Source organism: Pinus tabuliformis, chromosome 3_2 (genome assembly GCF_031772625.1).
Source record: "Pinus tabuliformis cultivar Carrire ecotype Pingquan chromosome 3_2, CPIR1, whole genome shotgun sequence".
Taxonomy (NCBI): Eukaryota; Viridiplantae; Streptophyta; class Pinopsida; order Pinales; family Pinaceae; genus Pinus; species Pinus tabuliformis.
The window spans coordinates 242,095,990-242,122,401 of record NC_142302.1 but is presented as its reverse complement, the minus strand read 5'-3'; positions in this window follow the sequence as shown (position 1 = coordinate 242,122,401).

Below are 26,412 nucleotides of genomic sequence, written 5' to 3'. Positions count from 1 at the left end.
CTTGGTAATCCTAACCCTTCTGGGCCTTCCTAAGAGCTGACATAACTATCAGGATTAAGTGAACGAGAGGGAGAAACTATGGAATTGGGAACACTTATTGTCTGATTTGGTACAAGAGGAAATAAGACGAAATACCAGAGATGGGACCTCATCCAAGGGCAAGGATGAAGAAAAATTGCATTGGTTGGAATGGGAAAGAAGGGAAAAGGTAAGAAATCTCAAACCAAACCACAATCCAACCAAGGGGGAAGAAGAAATATTTGTCAAAAATTAAATGCTTACATTGTCATGAATTCATGCACTATGCCACAAAGTGTCCAAACAAGAAGGAAAGCAAGAAGACCTCCGGAGGAGTAACAGGTGAAGCATTGGCTTCACAGTTCGAGCTTCACTTTATCCTTATCGCAGCATGGCTAACACAATGATGGGGAGAGTGTGGTACTTGGACTCAAGTGCATCGTTCCACATGACAGGGTGTAGAGACTTTTTTAGTGATTGGGATGAGAAATATTTGTAGATGCACATCAAGATAGGAGACGATAAAAGGTACAACGCGACCGAGATTTTCATAGTCACATTTTAGAGGGAGTTGAGATCCCCTCTTAGGCTCAAGGATGTCATGTTTGTTCCAGTCCTAAATGAAAATCTCATATCTGTTGTAGTTTAGGAAGACCGTGGTTATGATGTGATATTCAACAAAGGAAAATCATTCCTAAGACACATAGCTATGGGACAAGTGAAGTAGATTGGGGTTCTTTTGATGGTGTTGGACCCACCACCATGTCAGGGGTTCTCCCCAGTAAGAAGTACCAACTAGACCTTAGACCATTTGGTGTAGGGGTCCCAGCAATGGGTCATACGGTATCACTTTGGCTGCAGTTTCACGCAGAGGCAAGCAAGATGTCCCTGTTGGTAGCAAGGGTGTGACATTCACAACAATCCAAGGAAGGTGCATGAATGGTTCTAACACACGGAAGGTGGAATGAGTGTGCCCCTTGGAAACTTGTGTAAACATGTAGATTAAAAGGGAACACACGAGAAAATATGCATCACAAGCTGGAAGGAAGGTGAACCAACAACACAAAGTGATGGTTAAACCAACAACACATTTCAGTAAGATTCATACATACATATACAGAAATAGTTTATACATACATGTGTAAGCAAACATAAACATATATCATTAGAGTAAACAAGCTAACTGAAATACAATAACAACATATGCATGAAAGGTGTTGGCTCTGTTATATTAAGAAGTGAAAGTTACTATCATACAGTACAACCATGACCAACCACTAGTCCCGATCACGGAACGTTAGAATCATTGCCGCCTGCTCCTCCAAAGAGATGTACTAGCTCTGCACTATGGAGAAGCCAAGGCTTGTTACAATACTCTCCAAGCTTTCTCTATGATACTCCTATCAGAAGCTTGGCTAACAAAAATCATATACAATGAGTTATGAGTTACTATATATAGCAAAGGGTGGGGTTACCCTTGACATTCCCCTTCGTGATTGTTCATCTACGCTCCTGACTCTTCAACTATTCTATGATTGTTACATTCAACTATCGACACTTGAACTTCCACTTGACAAGATGTTACATACAATCTTCACATGTACCCATGTGAGAGAAAATAGGCTTGAGAAAGCCATGCAAGACATCACTATGACTCAGATAACTGTGGGAAGACAACCTCTTTGACATCCTCATGATGGTCGATGGTGGCGAACCGATGCCAAGCTTGGTAGTCTGCAATGGTGTATGTGTACTCTATGGTGACATCTTTCTAGAAACGAACTCTTGCCTCTATTGCATCTGGGTACACTGCTTTGGCTCCTCTGTCCAACTCATCTGATTACATGCACATTGTAGAAATTTCTCACTGTAGATCAATAGATTATGCAATATACTAAAGCAAAATAAAAGATCTACTTATACAACAAACTTTGTGGAAGCTTAATCGAGTTGAGCAGGATCAAATAGAACACATATAACTGAGAAAGAAAAATCAATCACACATGAACACAGAAGAATACTCTAGGGAAAGCCTCAGCTAAAAACCTCGATCTCTCTATTATCATACAAGTGGAAATATGTTCAGATTACACAAAGAATCAGCTCACAAGCTATCCTGCTCTCTCTGCAATCGAACAATACAACTCACAGACTAATTAGACACAAGATATGCCTTCCCTCAGCCCTCCAAGCCTCCTATTTCCTTGCTCAGTTTTCTTTAGGGTCCAATTCTTCCACTTGTGTGTATTGGCCTCATCACACAACCACTAAACCCAAAAGTAATTGTGCAATCGCCAAGGAATGAATTCCTTCTGCATGCAAGAGATATCCTCCATGGAATATTCCTACAACTGATAGCACATTGTCCCATCATCTGATCTCAACTGGGTCTCTGTCTGAAATGACATGCATGAGTTATTTATGTGAGAATATTCCATTATCTGAAGTGCAATAGTTACATGCATGCATGCATTAACTAACTGAACTCACAATTAGTTCAACAAACTATTTGAACTAATCTAACTAGACTTAACTCAATTACCTGAGCTAATTAATTACAAGTCATCCTTATCTCTTTAACTAAGGGATAAATTCCTCAATCAATGGGATAACTGTTGCATGTCCCCACATAGACTTCATGTTTGATTTTCTACAACTAATTAACTCAATATGAATTAATTATTTATTTTACAAACAACTGCTAAGATCAAATTCGAATTTTACTTCTCTATTTTAGTTGAGGGACTAACTAAATACGAAGGTATCCCGAAATGTTATTTATGGCAGTGTTATTTTTAGCACTTCTATATTTAGCATTTCTTGTTGCTATTCTCAACATTCCCTCTATTATGAAACCAGCTCAAGAAAAGATAGAAAAGATAGATCAATGCCTTAGAATTCAGCCTCTTCGAGGGGGCAACCTCCTTTACATTACATAAATGAACAATTCTTGGATGATTCAAAAGACAAAACCTCCTTTCTATATATAGGAGTCTAAGGAGTCACAATACAACCCAGTCGACCTAACAATAACAATATAAAGCCACAAAAATAACAATAGAGCGATTCTATGGGGCACAGTAATAAAAATATGGGGATAATAGGGGCACAACAATATTAATAAGGGATGCAACTACAATAGTAATGGGGTAATTACTATTATTATAGGGACCCAACATGCCCCTCTCCTTCAAAAAAAAGTGTTGTCCTCAACACTTGAGTAGTTCTGGATGCTTCTGTATAAAATTCTCATCCTCCCATGTGGAATCTTCAGCGGATAAGTTCTTCCACTTGATAAGATACTCTGAAATTGATCTATTTCGTAGCTGTCGAGTTCTTGTTTCTGTGACTGCTTTCGGTTCCAATATAATTTTTCCCTCCTTGTCAAGTTCTGGCAATATTGTTTGAACTGGGAGCTTGTCGCCTATAACTTTATTTAAACATGAAACATGGAAAACTAGGTGCAATCGAGAAGCTACAGGAAGCTCCAATTTGTATGCCATAGTACCAATCTTTTGCAACACCTTGTACGAACCATAATACTTTGGTGATAACTTATTATCCTTCTTAGCTTGCTTGAGGTACATTTGCTTATATGGTTGTAGTCGTAGGAATACCCAATCACCTACATCAAAACTTCTTTCACTGCGATGTTGATCTGCTTGTTGTTTCATTATATTTTGTGCCAACACGAGGTTATCCTTTAAGAGTTGGAGGACTTGTTGTTGATGTTCGATGTGATGTTCCACTGCTTGAACCTTAGGATTTTCTCTTAAATATGATGTGATGGATGGTGGCTGATATCCATAAAGTGCCATAAATGGGGTCATTTTTGTTTTTGTATGGAAGGAAGTGTTATACCACCATTCAGCCAGAGGCAACCATTTGACCCATTGTGTCTGTTTATCAGATACAAAGCAACGAAGATATCCTTCCAAACATTTGTTACTATCTCAGTTTGCCCATCAGATTGAGGATGATAAGATGAGCTATGAGCTAACTGAGTACCAAGATAAGAAAATAATTATGTCCAAAAATGTCCAGTGAAAATGGGATCTCTGTCACTTACAATAATCTTTGGGTTTCCATGTAGCTTTTGAATTGTTTCCATAAATGCAATAGAAACCATACTGGCTTTAAATGGATGTGATAATGCAAAAAAGTGTGCATACTTGGTAAGTCTGTCAACTACCACCATGATGACACTCTTTCCCTCAGACTCGTGTAAACCTGTGATAAAATACATTGAAACCTCCTCCCAACGTTGGTTTGGAATGGATAAAGGTTGTAATAGACCCGATGTCTTAATTGTTTCAACTTTATTTTGTTGGCAAACCAAACATTCCGCCACAAATTTTTGAATATCCAATTTAAGGCCCTCCCAAAAAAATTCCTTCTTAACCCTGTGGTAAGTTTTTAAAAATCTTGAGTGCCCTCCTAAGGGAGAAGTGTGCAATTCCATAAGAATCTTTTGTTTTAGTTGGGAATTCTTACAAAGTTATAAGCGATCTTTGTACCATAAAGAATCATTTTTCCAGCTAAATGTATCATATGTACTAGAATCTTGTTGTAACTTTCGAATAAGTGCCCATACTTCTTCGTCATTCTTCCATTCCTCCCTTGCTTTGTTTATCCAATCTGGTTGGATAATAGAAATGGCGCACAACAATGCTTCCACATCCTCATCCTTTCTTGAGAGTGCATCTGCCACCACATTTTGATTCCCTTTTTTGTAGATGATTTCAAAGTCATAACCCAACATCTTTGTGACCCACTTTTGTTGCTCTTCAGAGGATAATCCTTGTTCTAAAAAGTATGTAAGGCTATCATGATCCGTTTTTACCTTGAAGTGTCTTCCCATTAGGTAGGGTCGCCATTTCTTAAGTGCAGAGTATTGCCAACATTTCCTTCTCATAAATAGCTTTGTGTAAAAACTTTCCCTTGATTGGACGACTTTCAAAAGCAATGGGTCTTTCATCTTGCATTAAAACAGCACCAATTACATTTCTTGAAGCATCGCGTTCCACAATAAAGGTTTTTGTGAAGTCCGGTGTAGCTAAGACCGGTGCTTGGCGCATTACCTCTTTAAGATGTTCGAAGGCCTTTGTTGCTTCTGGAGTCCATGAAAATGCATCGTTCTTCAATAATGTTATTAGAGGTGCTACTATTCTCCCATAATTCATAACAAACTTGTGATAATACCCTGTCAAACCAAGAAATCCTCGCAGATGCTTTATGGATGTGGGGATTTTCCATTCCTTAATGGCTTTAATTTTGCTAGGGTCTACCTTAACTCCTTCATGAGATACAATATGACCCAGATATTCCACCTCTTGTACTCCAAAGAAACATTTGGATCTTTTTGCATATAATTGTTTCTCCTCCAATAGTTGTAGCACCCTGTCAACATGATCCTTCCAAGACTTGTTGTGGATTAGTATATCATCAAAAAATACTAACACAAATTTTCTAAGGAATGGTTTGAAAATGGAATTCATCAAACCTTGAAATGTTGAAGGTGCATTGGTAAGGCCAAAAGGCATGACCAAAAATTCATAATGACCCTCATGAGTTTTAAATGTTGTTTTCGGAATGTCTTCAGTCTTCATTCTGATTTGATGATATCCTGAACGAAGATCCAACTTGGTGAAGTAAATTGATCCATGCAATTCATCCAGTAATTCATCAATGATAGGAATGGGAAACTTATCTTTAATAGTGAGCTTGTTGAGCTCCCTATAATCCGGACACATGCGCCATGATCCATCCTTCTTGTGCACTAATACTACTGGAGCAGAGAAAGAACTTTGACTCGGTTGAATTATACCAGCCTCTAGCATTTTTGCAACCATACGTTCAATTTCACTCTTTTGGGAATAGGGATATCTATACGGCCTGATGTTTGGAGGAACACTTCCTGGAATCAAATGAATAGCATGATCATGATCACGAATAGGTGGGAGACCTTTGGGAGTCTCAAATACCTTGGAATGATTTTCCAAGACTTTTTGGAGATCTGGAGAAATAGATGATTGCAATGTGGAAACATCTAACGAACATAATTGTGCAATTACACCTTTTTGTTCCTTTTTTAGAAGCTTTGTCATACCATTAGAGCTAATTAATTACAACTCATCCTTATCTCTTTAACTAAGGGATAAATTCCTCAATCAATGGGATAACTGTTGCATGTCCCCACATAGACTTCATGTTTGATTTTCTACAACTAATTAACTCAAGATGAATTAATTAATTATTTTACAAACAACTGCTAAGATCAAATTCGAATTTTACTTCTCTATTTTAGTTGAGGGACTAACTAAAATAGGAAGGTATCCCGAAATGCTATTTATGGCAGTGTTATTTTTAGCACTTCTATATTTAGCATTTCTTGTTGATATTTTCAACATTCCCTCTCAACAAGAAAGGGATTATCAGTAACCCCAATCCTATCTCTGTGGAACTCGAACTTGCATTTTGACAATGCCTTCATCAAAATATTTGCATCCTGTTCCTCAGTCGAAACATACAGAAACAACATGATCCTCTTGACCACACAGTCTCGAAGATGGTGATAATGGATATCAATGTACTTGGACTTGTCATGAAAAACTGGATTCTCAAAGAGTTTGATACAACTCTAATTATCGTAGTAGATCATGGTTGGATCCATCCTCTGACCAAACAATCCCATTAGAATCTTCCGCATCCAAATGGCCTCACATGCAGCTTGACTAGCAGCCATGTATTCAGCCTCTGCTGAGCTAAGTGCAATTGACCTTTGTTTCCTGCTGTACCAGGAAATTACAGCTGAACCAAGGTTGAAGATTCCTCCAGAAGTACTCTTATGATCTGATGGACTCCCTGCCCAATCCGCATCTGTGAAGCCCTGAAGCTTCACTCCCTCTATCTTTCTGTACCACAATCCATACTGAGATGTGCCTCTGAGGTATCTTAGCACATGCTTCACTGCCTTCCAAAATAGCTTGGTAGGATGAACCATAGCTTGACTCAGCTAGTTCACCGCAAAGCATAAGTTTGGTCGTGTGTTCACTAGATACATAAGCGAACCCACAAGTTGCTGATAAACAGTAACAGTTACTACCTCACCTGAAGTAGCATCCTCCTTACTCCAGTTCCCAGCTAGAGGAGTCTGCATGGGCTTGCACTTATCCATGTGAAAGCCCTTGAGTATCTCATTGGCATACTTGCCTTAAGACACAAATACTTCACCATCTTTCTGCCACACCTCCATGCCTAGAAAGTAGTGCATAAGACCCATGTCTTTTTGCAAGATCCTCCTTGCAAGACTAGATCAACTGATCATCACCTGTCAAAATCACATCATCAACATAAAGAACAATGATCAATGGCTTACCTTCTACCATGATGTGGTAAAGGTTCGCATCTGCTTCACTCTTGGTGAAGCCCAACCTAGTGAAATAGTTGTTGATCTTGGTGTACCAAGCACAAGGTGGTTGCTTCAGCCCATACAAATCCCTCTTGAGTCGGCACACATGCGACTCACGATTGAAGGTCTCGAAACCTTCTGGATGCTCAATGTACACCTCCTCCTCAATCTTCCCATTGAGGAAAGTTGTCTCAACGTCCATCTGATGGATCTTCCAACCCATCTGAGCTGATAGCGCCAACATCAATCTGATAGATGAGTACCTTGCTACAGGATCAAAGGTCTCATCGTAGTCGATCCCCTCGACCTGTGAGAAACCACGAGTAACAAACCTTGCCTTATGTTTCTCAATACTGCCATCAGCTACCTGCCTTACCTTGTAAAGCCATATGGAACTCACCACTGACTTGTCCTGAGGTCTTGGGACAACATCCCAAACACAGTTCTGAATGATGGAGTCGTACTCCTCCACCATTGCATCAACCCAGACTGGTTGCTGCACTGCCTCCTCGAATGAAGAAGGCTCAGACTCTACACACTCCCAACTAGGGCCATGTACCCAGTGTACCGCTCGGGTGACCTCCTCTGTCTGCACTGAGAAGATGGTTGTCCCACATTCTCCCACGCATCCAGCATCAACATGTCAGCTTCCCTTGAGCGTTTCCTCCCATCTCTGGAAGTCTTAGCATGAGTGGATGTCTCCACTCTCGGATCCTCTACATGCGACTGCTCCACATCAATCTGAGGCTCCTCCTCCTTAGGAAATAAAAGTTCCTCCTCTGCATGCAACTTGAGCTCCCTCTCAAGTGATACTTGCATGGCTTTCTGCTCATCGAAATTCAAATCCCTGCGTACCACTGTCCTCTGACTGGTAGGCAGGTACGCCCGATAGTTGTGGGGTGTATTAGTGTACCCACAAGTATTTTCAACTCAGTTGTTGGATCTAGCTACTTTTGGGCATCTTTGGTCACATGATAGTAAACTAATGATCCAAAGATTGGGAAGTGACTCACATCTGGTTACTTCCCGGAAAAGGCCTCCATAGGTGTCTTCATTCCCAGTATACAGTGCAGGATTCTGTTTTGCAAGTATACTGCTTTATTTCATGCCTCAACCCACAAATGCAGTGGTAGGCTTTGGTCATGCAACATCACTCGAGTTTCTCCCGCAATCAATCTGTTCTTCCTTTCGTCCACCCCATTCTGTTGTGGGTTATGGGGTGTCGTCAACTCCCATTTAATTCCTTCTGCAGCGCAGAAGACCTTAAACTGTTGGGAGACATACTCTCCACCATTGTTGCTATGCAAGGCTTTTATTTTCTTTCCAGATTCTTTCTCTGCCAAGGATTTAAACTCAAAAAACCTCAAGAAGGTTTGATCCTTCTTTTGCATAAAGTAGATCAGCATCTACGAGAAAAATAATCAATAAAAATAACATAGTACCTTTTTTTAACGGTGGAGAATGTAGAGAAATATCTAAAAACATTTGAGTGAACTCATTCCAGGATTTCTCCAGCTCTACTGTCTCGATCTGGAAAGGAATATTTCGCATACTTACCCAAGGTACAACCTTTGCATGTATTCGTCTACTCCAGTTTTCCCTTGGGACGTCCGTTAGAAATTTGTTGCATGATCTTCAAGGCTCCATGGTGCAAGTGGCCCAATCTTCTATGACATAGCTCGTCAACATCTTGGCTCTGCACCATCTCAGCTTTGGAACTCAATGCAACACAGCCATCTACCTCTAGCTTGTAGAGATTTTTTACTCAAATCCTGATTCGCTTGGTCTGTCCAGTGCTGATATGCCTCAAGAATACCTTTCCTTTACTAAAGACTACATCATAGCCTTTGTCTTCTAGCATAGCAACGGACACAAGATTCTTCTTCAGAACTAGTATATACTTTACATCAGTCAGGGTGAGAGGAGCTCCATGCTCCCTCTGAAACACAACCATACCTTCACCTGAAACACGGTACTTTCCATCATCGCCCATCTCGATCTGCATCGGAGATCCTTCTCCTCCAAGGTACTGAAAAGATTCTTGTCACCTGACATGTGGTTTGAAGCTCCACTGTCTAGGTACCACACACATCCCGCCATGGATGAAACCATGCATGCGATAAGAGAGAAATCCAACTCAAATTGTCAGGCCAGTGCCTCACCATCAAATCCCTTCAAGGATCCCTTCTTGGATTTCTTCTGTGGACAACTTGTAGCATAATGGCCCACTTCATGACAATGAAGGCATCGCACTTCCGATTTTTCAAACTTCTTCCCACCATGGGAAGAATTGGATTTGGGATGGGACACCTTCCCTTTCCCTTTCCTCGCCTTACTCGCTAAGGCTATATTTTCCTCATCATCTTGCTTTGATGAGGATCCATCTCTGGTGCTTCTTCTTATCTCCTCCTGCATCGCATCTGACCAAAGTCGTTCCCAATCTGGCAGTTTTTCTCTTCCATTTACTGAGTCTTGGTAGCTATGCTAGCTCTTAGGAAGACTGAGGAGTGCAAGACTCACCATGTCATCATCGGCTGTCATGATCCCTACACTTCCAAGCTCATCCCTGCAGGTGGTGATATTGTTCAGATATGTAGAGATCATGTCGCCCTTTTCACACTTGATTTTCCAAAGCTTGTCTTTCAGCGCCAGCTTCCTCTGATGACGGCTAATTTGATATAGATATTTCAATGTTTTCCACATCGAAAACGGTGTCTCCTTCTCATGGAGGCTCGAGACAATGTGGTCTCGAACTCCCTCCAGGAGCATTCTCCTTGCTCTAGCCACACATTTCTTCCATTCCGCCAATTCTATAGCATTAGCCATTGCTAGCTTAGGGACTTCTTGATCAATGAAGTCCTTTAGACCGTTATCCTCTAATACTACTTCCATGTGATCCTTCCAGGCTATATAATTCGAGCTGCCATCAAGGGCATACTCGAGTCTTAAACCGCTGAACACCATTGGTGAAATTGAGATGTGATAAGAACTCGATTTCTATATTCAGGAACATCAAACTTCGAACTTTGAAATTCTTGTATATTGTTCTTCGCTTTGATCACCTTTGCTCTGATACCATGTAGAAATTTCTCACTGCAAATCAATAGATTATGAAATATATTAAAGCAAAATATAAGATCTACTTCTACAACAAACTTTGTGGAAGCTTAATCGAATTGAGCAAGATCAAATAGAACACATATAACTGAGAAAGAGAAATCAATCACACATGAATCAAAAGAATACTTTGGGGAAAGCCTCAGCTAAAAACCCTAGTCTCTGTATTATCATACAAGTGGAAATATTTTTAGATTACATAAAGAATCAGTGCACAAGCTATCCTGCTCTCTCTGCAATTGAACAATACAGCTCACGGACTGAATAGACACAAGATATGTCTTCCCTCAGCCCTCCAAGCCTCCTATTTCCTTGTGCATTTTTCCTTGGGGTCCAATGCTGCCACTTGTGTGTATTGGCCTCATCACACAACCACTAAACCCAAAAGTAACTACGCAATCTCCAAGGAATGAATTCCTTCTGCATGCAAGAGATATCCTCCATGGAATATTCTTGCAACTTATAGTACAATGTCCCATCATCTTATCTCAACTGGGTCTCTGTCTGAACTAACATGCATGAGTTATTTATGAGAGAATATTCAGTTATCTGAAGTGCAGTAGTTACATGCATGCATGCATTAACTAACTGAACTCACAATTAGTTCGACAAACTATTTGAACTAATCTAACTGGACTTAACTCAGTTAACTGAGCTAACTAATTACAACTCATCCTTATCTCTTTAACTAAGGGATAAATTCCTCAATCAATGGGATAATTGTTGCATGTCCCCACATAGACTTCATGTTTGATTTTCTACAACTAATTAACTCAAGATGAATTAATTAATTATTTTACAAACAGCTGCTAAGATCAAATTCGAATTTTACTTCTCTATTTTAGTTCTGGGACTAACTAAAATAGGAAGGTATCCCAAAATGCTATTTATGGCAGTGTTATTTTTATCACTTCTATATTTATCATTTCTTGTTGCTATTTTCAACACACATCATTGTCTTGAGTGTTGTCGGACCATCGAAATACTAATGCATGGTGTCTGCACTGATCGCCAAGTTTGTGCTGGTGGCTATGCACATCAACTCGTCAAAGTACGAGTCCATTTCATGTCGGACTTGACCCTTTGTCTTTTCCTCAGTGAGTGTCCCAATAGATGGGATCGCATGTACGCGCACAACAACATCCATGATTCTGAACACCCGTGCATGGGAAGCCTGCAAACTAGTGATGAGCTGTGGGATTTCTTCATAGTTCCGGATCTGACTCTGGATGTGTGCCTTCAACTCAACCACCCTGGGCTTCATCATCTTGGGCAAGTGTAATGGGGCTCCCTTGTATCTCATTGTCCATGTTTTCATGTGGTCGACAACTGTATGCAAATTGGAGAAGATACATGCTCTTCTAGCACAGCTCTGCTGCCAACTATTGAGATGAACAATTGCCTTATGCACGATACCAAATTTGGAATACAACGCCCGCATGACCATCTCAAGGGATGATACTTCATCCAGTATTGCCTTCTTCAACTCTTCTCGGGCAGATGTTGTAACCAGATCTCCTCCCTGCTTGGTTGTCTGTAACTCCTTATCCATTCGCTTGTTCTCTGTTATCAAGAAGTGAACACTTGAGCTATTTTCTTCAGCATATTCTCTGGTAACATTAGCCAATGATGTTGGATGCTTGTGCACATCGAATACGATCACGCGTTCCTCAAACTACATAGGAGATATGTGGACATCCGAAGTAGACACTCTGCGTGATTGCACAACTCTATGTTGTGACTCGTCGAATGATATGTTGTGCATCTCTTCTTCCGGATTGTCTCCAAGGATCTCAGTGTCTCCTTGGTCGCTCAGGACTTGCTCTGCTTCGGAATCCAGTGAAGCTGATGAGTCAAAATATTTGTGGTAATGCATGAGGTCGATTTCTTGCTCTAACTATGGCTGCTCCATCTCCATATCCATCTACTTAAGTAATCGTTCAATCTCTTGAGCAAAGTCCTGCTCCTACGACTTCTCACCCTGTCTGCTTTGTGCTAGCTACTTGGATGAGTCTACCACCTGTATGGGCGCAATTTCATCAATCTGTGCATGTTGCGCCCCCTGATGTGTTTGTCCCTCAATCACTTCCTTCTCCTGTCTACGCAGCTCCTGTTCTTTTCGGAGTTTCTCCTTCAACTCATGTAACTCCTTCATTGTTTCCTCCATCCTCTAGTTTTCTCTCTCCCTTTGCGCGGTCCTCTTGTCACGTTGTCACCTCTTTGCCTCTATCTCCAAATACTCGTTCTCCCCAAGTAGATATGCTCTGAACTTGTATCTTTTTTCTACTTCTACATTGTCAACAATATTTCTCTTGCCTTTGTCGCGTGCAGGTATGTTTCCCTTTGTTGTTGGTGCTCTCCTATATGTTGCTTCACGCTGCTTTGCTAACTGTTCCACAACGATGTCGACTTGTTCATTGAGCCTGGAGAAGCTATGACAATATCTCCATGGGTCTTCCTCATCCTAATGACACGCCCTGTGGATCCAAGGGAATTGCACTCTCATGCAATGATCCTTCACAAAGAAATGTGGGTCGTACGGATTGAAGCTTTTGGTGCCGAAAGTAAATCTTTTGAACTCTTTTGTCTCGGCATCCGTGTGCTTGAGATTTTGTATCTTGTACAACCCGATATACAACAGAAGAGTGGGCCATGGTGCCTTCTTCTTCCAATGCAGTCTAGCTGACAGTACTGCCGATATGTGGTATGACACTTCTTGCATGACAAGCTTGTCCATGGAACAAATTGGTAAAACATGCAGAGGCTTCTCTACTTTGTACATCCGTATGAAGGTACCAAAAGGTGAGTCATACCAATCCGCTATGTCAATTAGTGCCTCCATTAATGCCTTCGACATGTAAGGTGGATCCTACTCAAATATCATCTTGTACATCAGGGTGACAAAATGGTCTGACAACTGTGTGATGACTCCTCGGAAGCTGCATTTGGAAAATAGTCTGCAATAAGTGTTCACAGAGGTTTCCGCTAATGTCCATGCCCACTTCAAGACCAGGAACTGCTGACGGGAACAGATTGCATCCAATATGTATGCAGACATGTAGATTTTTGCATGCTAACCTTTGGGCAGTTGCCGAGCTCTTGTTACCTATTCCTATAGCCTGTGAGCCAACATGTCGGGCCAGTTGCATGCTTTGACTTCACTGGCCAGTTGGTCCAACATGATCACCCAACTCTATAGGAAGGTCTCTGTGCTCTCTTGGTTGTACAAGTGGCATGCAAAGATGACCAAGTACTGATACGCCTTCCACAATATCTTCATCTTGTAAATCTAGTTGGGTGTCATCCTGAACTTGGATGGCTCCTTCACCCAGATCTTCAAGATATCCCTGGAATTAGCATTACTGTTGGGTATGCTGAAGGGTGTCTCCATGGTGATCACTAACTTCGGCAAGTGGTACATCTGCAAATAGTCTTGTGCCCTTAAGGTAGAAATCTTTGTCCCACTGACACTATTCAATACCATTGTCTCAGGATTAGTGTTCGAGACGATCCAATGTACCATGTCAGCGCATGGGAACGAGGGAAACCTACATGCAATCTGGTACAAGCCGGACATGTGAATGTTCACATAAACTTTTCCATCTTCAAGATATTCCCCAAATGTGCTTGAGAATGTATCATTAATCTCCTTCCATTTCATCTTGGTGTCTTTTTCTATGATCAGCAAGGGTTCCTTCTTCTTTTGATGCAATCTAGTTGACAGTCGTACCGAAATGTGGTACGACACTTCTTACATGACGAGCTTGTCCATGAAAAACTTTGGTAAAATATGCAGAGGCTTCTATGCGCTATACATTCATATGAAGGTGCCAAAAGGTGAGGCATACCAATCTACTATGTCAATCAGTGCCTCTATTGTTGCCTTCAACATGCAAGGTGGATCCTGCTCAAATATCATCTTGTACACCGGGGTGACAAAATGGTCTGACAATTGTGTGATGACTCCTCAAAAGTTGCATTTGGAAAACAATCTGCAATAAGTGTAGACATAGGTTTCCACTGATGTCCATGCCCACTTCAAGCTCGGGAACTGCTGACAGGCACAGATTGCATCCAAGATGTATGTGGACATTTATATTTCTGCTTGCTGACCTTTCGGTGGCTGTCAAACTCATGGTACCTGTTCCTTCAGCCTGTGAGCCAACATGTCAGACAAGTTGCATGCTTTGCCTTCATTGGCCAGTTGGTCCAACACGATCACCCAACTCTACGGGAAGGTCTTTGTGCTCTCTTGGTCGTACAAGCAGCATGCAAAGATTACTAAGTATTGATACGCCTTTCGCAATATCTTCATCTTGTAAATCTAGTTAAGTTTCATCCTGAACTTGGTTGGCTCCTTCACCTAGTTCTTCAATATATCCATGGAGTTAGCATTGTTGTTGGGTATGCTGAAGGGTGTCTCCATGGTGATCACTGGCTTTGGAAAGTGGTACATCTATTGATAGTCCTGTGCCCTGAAGGTAGCAATCTTTGTCCCGCTGAAACTATTCAATACCATCGTCTCAGGATCAGTGTGCGAGACGATCCAACAAATCATGTTCGTGCATGGGAACGCAGGAAACCTGCATGCAATCTGGTACAAGCTAGACTTGTGAATGTTCACATAGACTTTGCGGTCTTCAAGATATTCCCCAAATGTGCCTGAGAATGTATCATTGATCTCCTACCATTTCAGCTTGATGTCTTTGTCTATGATCAGCTTGGTGTCTTCGTAAATTGGCAAACTCATAGACACTCACTCAACTACTTCTCCAATTGCGCTTTCATCGGTGTCCTTTGACCCTGCTCTCTTGGAGGCCATTGATCCTGAACTGCTGAGAGACGGATAGACACTTGTTATATCTGGAGACATGGCGACATGCATGGAAAGGAATTTGTCAGTTAAAGCCAAAGCAAACTTGAGGAATGACATGCAACATACCCGAGAGACTGCTGGCAAGGATTGCACAATTTTCACTGGGAGGCCGGGAGATTGACTGCTAAAAATGCGCAAAAGAAATTCCAGACTATCAGGAGGCTAGATGCGCAATCCAAACTAGCTTGTTGGGTACTGAGATTGCACAATGTCCAATTTCAGCTGGCACATCATGCAGGCCCAAGGACTACATTGCGTAATTTTATGTGCTAGCAGAAACTGCCTCTCAGAATTGCACAAAGAAATTTTGGAGGGCACTTCCTGGCCAGATTTGTGCATTTTCTGGGAGGAAGGTAGAGCCTTCCCTCTCAGAAATGTGCAATGTTGTCTGGGCAAGGCAAAGTCCGGGCCAAGGTTGCCAAGACCCGCCGATGGGTGACTGAAAACATATGAAGATGTGAATGCATGATGAAACTAATTGTAAGCATGAGTGAATGATCATGCATGCAAACAACGAATGCAAGATTCAGAAAATGGAAAGGCATGCATGTGCGTGAAATGAGTCACCAAATCGGTGACCGTTCATGTAAAACAGTGTCATGCATGCGAAAACAGTGATATGCAAATGAAAATTGAAATGGTGCTTGTACAAGCTAACATGCATGCAAACGACAACAAGCATTCATAGAAATCAAGAATACATCACTCACACAAGCCAAAACACAAAAAGCGACAGAAATGTTGCAAAATACAAGTAAAGTGGACTTGCCCAGAAATAGCTAAGTTGAATGTGCCGAAGACTCCTAGATGTTTTGTGGGATGTCAGAGCTCCAAGATCGATGTGAAGAATGAAATCTGAAGTGTTGAATAAATAATTTTGAGGCTTATGACGTGCATGCCATAAATATAGGAAAAAGTGACACTTGGAGGGAAGTTTCTAAAACGATCTTTGCATGTAATCTCCAGCTGCTAAAAATATATCCCTAAAATATAGGGATGTTTTTTGCATGTTTCTTTTTTCTATTTCGTGAAAAAGCATCCCATGCATGCAAATCAAGTTTCCTAGGTCCTAGGTGGAACTGGTCAACCTGAAGGCACATGTAACAACGTGCTTGACTGAGAGAGGGATTTGTGAAATTTATGGGAGGAGCTGTGCTGGCTATCCTAGAGGGATTGTGCAATTTCTGGGAGGAGCAGGTGACTGCTGCCCAGAATTACGCAATTTTTGGGCTGAGTTACAGTGCTGGGCCAGATTTTGTAATTTTCCTAAGGAAGCCAGTCTGACTATACTGCGCAATTTCTGAGCCCAAGAGGCTTCCCAACATATTTGCGCAATTTATGGAGGGAAGGCTAGTGCCCCTCTAGAATTTCACAATTTTCTGAGGGAGCTGCTCATCCAACAACTAGCTTAAGTCTAAAGTGGCTGTCGTGAGGGGGGGTGAAGAAAAATAACATGCATAGGCTGGAAAGCTACTAAAAAACCAATGAATTCTATGTACTTGACAGTGTAAGACATGCTACTAAGGATGGTTGGTAGGGAGGCTCTAAAACGAAGCTAAGGCAAAATTTTGGAGGGTGGTTGTAGTCGCTACAACAAGTTTGTGTGAAGAACATGTACAATATATATGTGGAAGACTATGTTACATTAAGCACTAAGGTAGAAAAAATGCAGGGCCGCAATGTCAGTGAACTTTGGCACAAAATACTTGGGCATTTGCATCATGGTACCTTGAAAATTATGAAAAATAACCACTTGCCTCCCTAAAGGAGCCCTTGAGCAGCAAGATGTATGCAAAGGATGTACCTTGGGGAAGTACACAAAATCCACATTCCATGATCGAGACAACAAAGAACATGGAATCTTAGAAAGGATCCACTTTGATGTATGTGGACCTTTCTCGACAACCTCCATTGCCAGACACAATTTTTTTTTTTTTATCGATGTCTTCTAACGGAAGTGTTGGATCTTATTCATGCGGAAGAAAGATGAGACATTCTCCAAGTTCGTAGAATTCAAGACACTGGTTGAGAAAGAAAATGGCAAGAAGGTGAAGGCTCTTAGGAGCAATAATGGAGGTGAGTACATGTCAAATGAATTTAAAAAAAATTGTGTAAAAGAAGGCGTTTAAGGAGAGTTGACAGCACCCCCCTGTTATGCTCCTATACCAATAGGTTTCATATTTCATGATTGACCTGTTAAGCTCTGTAATATGTTCATTCCTTTCCTTGTTGTAAAGGTTTCCATATTATCAAAAAATCAAAAAACGTAAAAAATGTAAAGAGGGTATGCCCTAAAAGAAAAATCAAAGGGTAAAAAGAATAAACTAGTCAAAAAAGTGAAAGAAATGAACCCCAAATAAAGAAAGACTAGGAAAGTGTGCAAGTCCAAAATGCCACTACTTTTTCATTTTCTGTAATAAGCATTGTGTACAACTAGTTAATTTATGCCACAATAGATGAATGGCCAAACAGCTTAATCTTGGCTAGTTCATGTTTGAATTTCATGTTTTAGAGATAGAGAATAAAATCTTACCAAACTGTTTAATCTTGGCAGATAAGTAGATAGGTAGAGAAGCAAAGGAGCTCAACAGTTAAATCTGAGCCCTTGGATGTAATAAGTACAGACTTAGGTAGGCTTACCATGCAAAGAAAAGAAAAGTTGATGAGAGTTTGCCAGTCTAAGTGCGCCCAGAGAAAGAAGGAAAAAATGCTAGACTAAAGTAGGCAGGGTAGGTAGATGGTGTTGCAAAATGATACCTGTGATGGATAATGTTTCTAAAAATGTGTTAACTTTCACTTCTATTACAAATGCAATGGCAGACATTATACTTGGAGCAGCTCAAGCGAGGCAAGATTTCATAACTAACTCCCCTTCATATTTTTCCCTAATCATTTACTAATTTTGCCCCTAAAATATTAAGAATATGTTCTTAATATCACTCATAAAACCACTCATTCCATTTCATAAAATCACCTAAGTAAAAAACTTTATTTTACTTAGGAAAATACATTATGTCACCTCAAAACCCCTTTTTCCCTTTAAAGCCTAATTTTTAATGTAAAATTCTTAACATTATAACTTAGCGCTTTCCATTTCAAAAATTCATATTAATTTTTAATGTTTATTACATAAGTCCCATACAACATTACCCTTATCCTGTATTATGTAAATATATATAAAAAACCCCGATATTTTAAATATCCCCTCCCCGGTCAAAATACGACCATATCACTATTTAACAAGGATTAACGAGTTTAATTGAAACTTGTTAATAACCTCCCCGTCGCGCCATCATGGAGTTAATCAACCATTTGGGTTGATTAATAACCATAAGCCCCAAACCAATCAAAACGTGCTCGATATATTAAAAACACAATTAATTATATTGGGCCCGCTGCATTAACCTCTCGCCATCTCCAAAGCGCGTCCATCGTCCAATCCCCGCTCCACCATCCAACGGTCGACAATCAATATCGCGACCCCCTAACTGCCGAACATTAATGCGCAATCGGCCGGTGGTTTTGCTGCCGTACCAAAGACACACGTCACTCCATCAGCCTACTCGCTCGCCCTCCACCCAAAACCACTTGGCCCCAAAAGTGGTGCAGGGCAAAACCGCTTACCACCCCCTGCTGACGTCATCTGCTAACGTCCTCTGTCCTTTTACTGATGTCACCCGCCACGTCCCCCGCCACGTCATCTTCCCCCGTACTTCCACTGACATCATCCGTACTGCTTACGTCATCCATCCTTCAAATCATAAAATCCCGCTGAAACTTCATTTTGTCAAATAAAAGGGTAAAATCGTCATTTTTGCTATATTTTTCTGCATATCGCGCTCCAGGCATAAAATCGACCGAGTTCACGGCTCCAGTTTCTCGACCGCCTCCTGACTAGAAAAGACTCCATCAACGAGCTCGCAGCCTCAACCAACCTGCCATTTACAGTTTCTTCCTCTTTAAACGCAGTTTAAACCAAACAGAGGGACTTCCGAGCTTGCAGAAGAAAGAAATAAAGATATACAGGGATATTTGCTACCCTAACCAGTGGACCTTCAGAGACATGAATTGCCAGAGGAAAGATGATCAGAAGACACGTTAGCAGTTTTGTTTTACCAGAACGCGATGGACAGCAATGAGCAGGAGTCAAAACAGCATTAAAGTGTATCAGTTCAGCATTAAAGTGTATCAGATCAGCGATAAAGGGGTCAGATCACAATTAAAAAGTGGCAGATCAGAAGTAAAGAGCACAGTTAAGACAAGCAGTCGGCGCAGAGTTACTATAGAAGACAGTTGCCAGCCGAATTAAAGAGCCTGCCTCCAGCACAAACATCAATGATCTTTTCCTATTTTCAAAGAGTAGTTGTTTCTATTTTTCTTGTAAACTATTATTTATCCTAGATATTATCTCACAGCTGTTATGAGATATTTGTTGTACAAATTTGTTGCATAAATACCCCCTCCATTAGAGTATGTGAGGGTGGGTGGTGTGGTGTGTGGGGATTTACTAGGCTCTGCTGTAATATTGAACTTTTGGAATAAAGAGCTGTTGGAATCAACTATTGTCTAGCCTACTGGATGAAGAATTGAAGCAGAGGACTTGTCACAGATTTCTTGAATCAACCACTGGATCAATAAGTCCTCTATATCTTGTGTTTACAGTTTTATTGTTTATTATATCATCTGTGTTTCATAATCTGAATGATAAAGAAAAGGTTAATTTCAGAATATGCTTGATTTCACTCTGTTTTCAGTCTTTATTGTTCTTTGTGTTTTCTTCAGAATTAGAATAAGCAGTGAAATCTTAATTGCTCATGTTTCCCGATTCTAGCTTAATACCTTTAAAAACAAAGCTAAATCATAAAGAGAGAGCCCTCTCTAGATACAGATTGGCTAGATTCTGTATCTAAAATATTGGTCTGTGGTTACCTTGGCCTCTTTTCCCCTTCTTACAACTTCTGGTAAAACCTAAGCAACAACATCATTGGCGACTCCGCTGGGGACCTAAATAATTGTTTGTTACTTTTTCTTATTTCATAAATTACTGATGAAGCCTGAAGTTAGCCAAGTAGCCTTTAAAATCATTTTTCTTTGCAATTGCAGAAGTAAATGAATGCTACTTCAGTCTATCTCTAGTCTAGCTTATGGAGTGAACATCTGGTTTCAAATACTTGATTAGTTCCTCTTGTCAAGTAAAGTCTTTAAGAAAGTTTAAATCTCATATCTAAAGCCTCTTAAAGAAATCATAGAAGTTGTTTTGAAAAGTCATAAAAATTTGAAATAATTATAAAAATACTCAAAGTTTGGTTTCCTGGAGAACTAAACCTTTCCCTCATAACTGTTTTACAGGTTTAGATCTGATCTATGATGGTGGACCTTGATCAGACACACAAAGGTTAAAATCATCCACCTGGCAACTCCACATCAATTTCACAAGACTCTACTGGAGGGACAAACCTAAAAGAACAATACAAAAAGATCAGGCTTTTAAACTTAGATTGTTATCCAAGACCTTATGTTCTTTCTAAATTGATAGAGTTTTCCAATGTATATTGTATTTTAGGAAAAAAATTTAGATTAATTTTTAAGTATTTTCTTTTGAAATTTGTAAATAGATATCATCCTTTTGAAACTTATGATGATCACTTTCCAATCAAGAAGTCTCAAATAAGCAAGTCTCCACTACTAAAAGAATCCAGAGTTGTTGAGAACCTATGGTGACCCAATTTTAGCATTAAGTGTCTTCAAGATGAATTTAACAAATCAGTGCATGTATGCTCCTTTGGACAGGTCAAAAATTCCAGGTTTTCCAAACCCTTTGCCCAAATTTGATTGGTCAAGAAATCTTCCATTGTTTAAAGATGAAATAGGAGATGATGCTGCTTTATATCTATTAAAATTTCATATGCACATTCGAAAGTTTAAAGTCAAATTCCATGAAGATTGTCTTATGAAAATATTTTTGTTAACTTTAGAAGAAAAAGCTAGATCTTGGTATGAAAATTTACCAGCCTCTAGCATATGTTATTTAAAGCAGTTTCATGCTACATTTCATGAAAAATACAAGGAAAGGTATTCATCTTTATTGCTAATTCAAGATTGTTGTGACAATTTTGGAAGTTTTATTCAATATCTTGAAAATTACTATGAGGATGATGATAATCAGTTCATGGATCATGAAATATTAGAGGTCTTAGAAGAGAAGCCTTTTCAAAAAGTGGAAGCCTTGCTTGAATTATCTTCCCCTCTGAAAGAAAAAGATGATGTATGTTGTTCAGAAACCCATGAAGTTTCCCCACAGGAAAAAATTCTTGCAGCACTACAAACTGATCAGAATAAAGAAGAAATGTAGTTCCCTGAAATTGCTCAAATAGAAAATAGCAATGAAAAGCAACAACAGTCCAGAGATCTGGAGGTAGAGGCAATAGAGCTTAAAAATATTGAACCACAAGACAATCTTCAACAAATGGTGGTTTCTTCAGAGATTAAAGAACAGTTAAAATTATTTGATGAAAACCATGTCACAAATTTTCTTTCCTTGCATGCCAATGAAATGAGACAACATACTTTGATAGATCATGATCTTTCATCCAAAATTAATGAGAGTTTGCAACTCCCTTGCAAGTTTCTATATGACAAAGACAATGATGAGGATTTTTCTGTTGTATGTGACAAGGTTTTTATATTTAGTGAAGATGAAGAGTATTCAGAGCACTTGGATACAGTGGAGAATAAAGAGGAGAAATGATTGACCAATCACTTAAATCAAGCAGCAGTTTGGAATGAGGTTTGTTTTCTTGATACCAATCATCCAGAAGATCTTATATGGCAGAATTACCATTATCCTTTGGTCAAGATATTGCAGCCATTAGTGCAAGAAGAGATTAAGAATCATGAACAAATTTCTGTTGATTCCAACTACCATAGATCAGAAGATAGATTTATAAAGCAATATGTGGAGGAGAAAGCTCCTGATCTAATGTGTGTGTTTGATGACATTGCTTCTTTTGATTATTTTCCCAAATATGATCAGTATGATCATAATTATGTTCTTCAAATCCAAACTAACTTTACAAAGAAGAGGCTATTTTTGGGAATAAGGAAGTTCAGTTTCAGCAGCTTGAAAATAGTGATCAGCTTGTTCATTTCAGCTATGAAAGTAAAGAAGAAAATGCAGAAAATTTGGAAATAAGTGAAACTTCTTTACCTCTCTGTTTTGAATCATGTGAAATTTTTAAAGAAAAGGAGGAGCAGCTTGTAGAGATCTATGAAGTTCCATTTGAAACTATATGTAACAAGTTGCAACAATCCTCCCAAGTTCTTTATGATCCAATAGCTGACAGGTTGGATGATGAAAGTAATCATAATTTTTCTCCATTAACAGACTATGAGGGTCAAAATCAAGATAATAATGGTTTTACAAGACAGACATTACAATTAGTAGAAATATCATCACAAAGGGCAATTGAAAACGTGCAGGGTGATAAAGATAAAAGTGATTTTTCAATTCCATGGCGGGTAGGTTATCCAAAACATTTATATAGTTGTTTGAATCAGCTCAAGAATAGTGTATATATTTTACAAGATCCTTTTGTACAGTTTCTAGAGTCAACAAAGGAGATTAGGAATTTCCTTATCTTCTCAAAAGTTAACAAAGCTATATTTGATTGCAAGATCTCAATTTTAAACAACGACAAACAAAATCAACAAAGTTCACTAATGTATATAATGCTTGAGTGTTTGCATTGGTTGTTTCATTTTACCTAACCAGCAGTCAGAACGTTGATTAGAGTAAGTAGGTAGGATTTTAGTTTGATTTAATTTAGTTGTAGTAGATTATGAAATAAAACCTAAAAGATTTGAATCCAATCAAAAGGCCTTAAGATCTTGATGATTTACTAATTTGGTTTGAAGGTTGCAGCACCTTTTGGTTTCAGGTCAGATCTCAAGTTGTGTAGGAGAAGGTTAAGAAAATTTTGATAAAAGGACCAAGGCTAAAAGTTCCTACCCAAGTGACAAGGTGCTCAAGTAGGATTCAAGTAGGGAGAGTAAAGGTTTGGTGTTGTTTGGATAGTAACTTATTGCAGTTGAAGCTCGAAGAGAAGGCCCTAAGCTTCACAAGTGTGTTGTCATATATACAACAAAGCAACCAGCAAAAGGAGATTTCAGAGCACGGTCTAAGTTATTCATAAGGCCATCTGACCTGCTGTTCTTGACTTTCCACCAGGGAAATCCATCCCCAAGTGGAGCCACTGTCATGCTCCTATACCAATAGGTGTCATATTTCATGATAGAATTGTTAAGCTCTGTAATATGTTCATTCCTTTCCTTGCTGTAAAGGTTTCCATATTATCAAAAAATGTAAAAAATGTAAAGAGGGTATGCCCTAAAAGAAAAATCAAAGGGTAAAAAGAATAAACTGGTCAAAAAAGTGAAAGAAATGAACCCAAAATAAAGAAAGACCAGGAAAGTGTGCAAGTCCAAAATGCCACTACTTTTTCATTTTCTATAAGCAGCATTGTGTGCAGCTGGTTAATTTATGCCACAATTGATGAATGGCCAAACAGCTTAATCTTGGCTAGTTCATGTTTGAATTTCATGTTTTAGAGATAGAGAATAAAATCTTACCAAACTGTTTAATCTTGGAAAATAAGTAGATAGGTAGAGAAGAAAAGGAGCTCAACAGTTAAATCTGAGCCCTTGGATGTAATAAGTGCAGACTTAGGTAGGCTTACCATGCAAAGAAAAGAAAATTTGATGAGGGTTTGCCAGTCTAAGTGCACCCAAAGAAAGAAGGAAAAAATGCTAGGTTCAAGTAGGCAGGGTAGGTAGATGGTGTTGCAGAATGATACCTGTGATGGATAATGTTTCTAAAAATGTGTTAACTTTCACTTCTATCACAAGTGCAATGGCAGACATTATACTTGGAGCAGCTCAAGCGAGGCAAGGTTTCATAACTAACTCCCCTTCATATTTTTCCCTAATCATTTACTAATTTCCCCCTTAAAATATTAAGAATCTATTCTTAATATCACTCGTAAAACCACTCATTCCATTTCATAAAATCGCCTAAGTAAAAAACCCTATTTTACTTAGGAAAATACATTATGTCACCTCAAAACCCCTTTTTTCCTTTTAAAACCTAAGTTTTAATATAAAATTCTTAACATTATAACTTAGCGCTTTCCATTTCAAAAATTCATATTAATTTTTAACGTTTATTATATAAATCCCATACAACATTACCCTTATCTCGTATTATGTAAATATATATAAAAAACCCCGATATTTTAAATATCCCCTCCCCGGTCGAAATATGACCATATCACTGTTTAACAAGGATTAACGAGTTTAATTGAAACTTTTTAATAACCTCCCCACCGTGCCATCATGGAGTTAATCAACCATTTGGTTTGATTAATAACCACAAGCCCAGAACCAATCAAAACGCGCCCGATATATTAAAAACACAATTAATTATATTGGGCCCGTTGCATTAACCTCCCGCCATCTCCAAAGCACGTCCGTTGTCTAATCCCCGCTCCACCATCCAACGGTCGACGATCAATATCGCGACCCCCTAACCGCCGAATGTTAATACACGATCGGCTGGTGGTTTTGCCATTGTACCAAAGACACGCGTCACACCGTCAGCCTACTCGCTCACCCTCCGCCCAAAACCACTTGGCCCCAAAAGAGGTGCAGGGCAAAACCACTTACCTCCCCCCGCTGACGTCATCTGCCGACGTCCTCCGTCCTTTTGCTGACGTCACCCATCACATCACCCGCCACACCCCCTGCCACATCATCTACCCCTGTACTTCCGTTGACGTCATCCGTACTACTTATGTCATCCATCCTTCAAATCATAAAATCCCGCCAAAACTTCATTTTGTCTAATAAAAGGGTAAGATCGTCATTTTTTCTATATTTTTCTGCATATCGCGCTCCAAGCATAAAATTGATCGATTTCACGGCTCCAGTTTCTCAACCGCCTCCTGACTAGGAAAGACTCCATCAATGAGCTCACGGCCTCAACCAACTTGCCATTTACAGTTTCTTCCTCTTTAAATGTAGTTTATGTTATAGATTTAACCCAAAAATATGTGATAATAGAAATAAACCCAAGAATAATAAGATTGAAATAGATAGAAATGATTCTCTTTATTGATCAAAACCCTTAAGGTAGGGCAACACCATACATTCACTCCTTAAGGAAGGAGAGCACTCCACAAGCCATACGCCTATTCATACAATAATCCTTGACCATATTCCTTCACATGGAGTCTCTAGCCTCTATATAGGCCTCATACATACAATACAATGGGTCATTACCATGGTTCCCTCATACCATAAAACTAATACATACAATACAATGGGCCATTACCATGGTTCCCTCATACCATCAAACTAATACCATGGGCCCATTACATTATTACTAACTACTTGTGGTCCCTTACATGATATGGGTTAACCACCTTATTTATTATTATGGCCCATCCCATTATTACATTATTACCTTGGGTACCTCCCTTGGTACCCCATATTATCCCCCCTAGGTATATAACATTCCACCCCCCTTAGCATATTTCGTCCCCGAAACATGGGAAGAACACAAATAATAAGATCTACTCAAAAGAGTAGTCCACTGGTACCATGCACGTGCATCTAACCATCCAAGAGAGAGGTTAACTTTCGGTTTTGCTGGTGCCTCGCTCGCTTGAGATGGAAGTTGACTGTGGTAGCTCTTATGTGTTGATGTGTAGTAGGTGGATCTTCGATCCTCTCTATCTGTCCTGCGAGGGTTGTCGTCCATGTGGATAATTCGTTGCCATCTTGATGGTTGTCTTGCGGGGTGATGTGGGTGATGATATGTTGAAGTTTTAACTCATGATGCCTTTTTCTTTAATTCACCTCTTACTGGAGCCTGATTGTTATGTTGTCGTGCCTGTTGTGGTGTCTTATCTTCCAAACAGAGGGACTTCCGAGC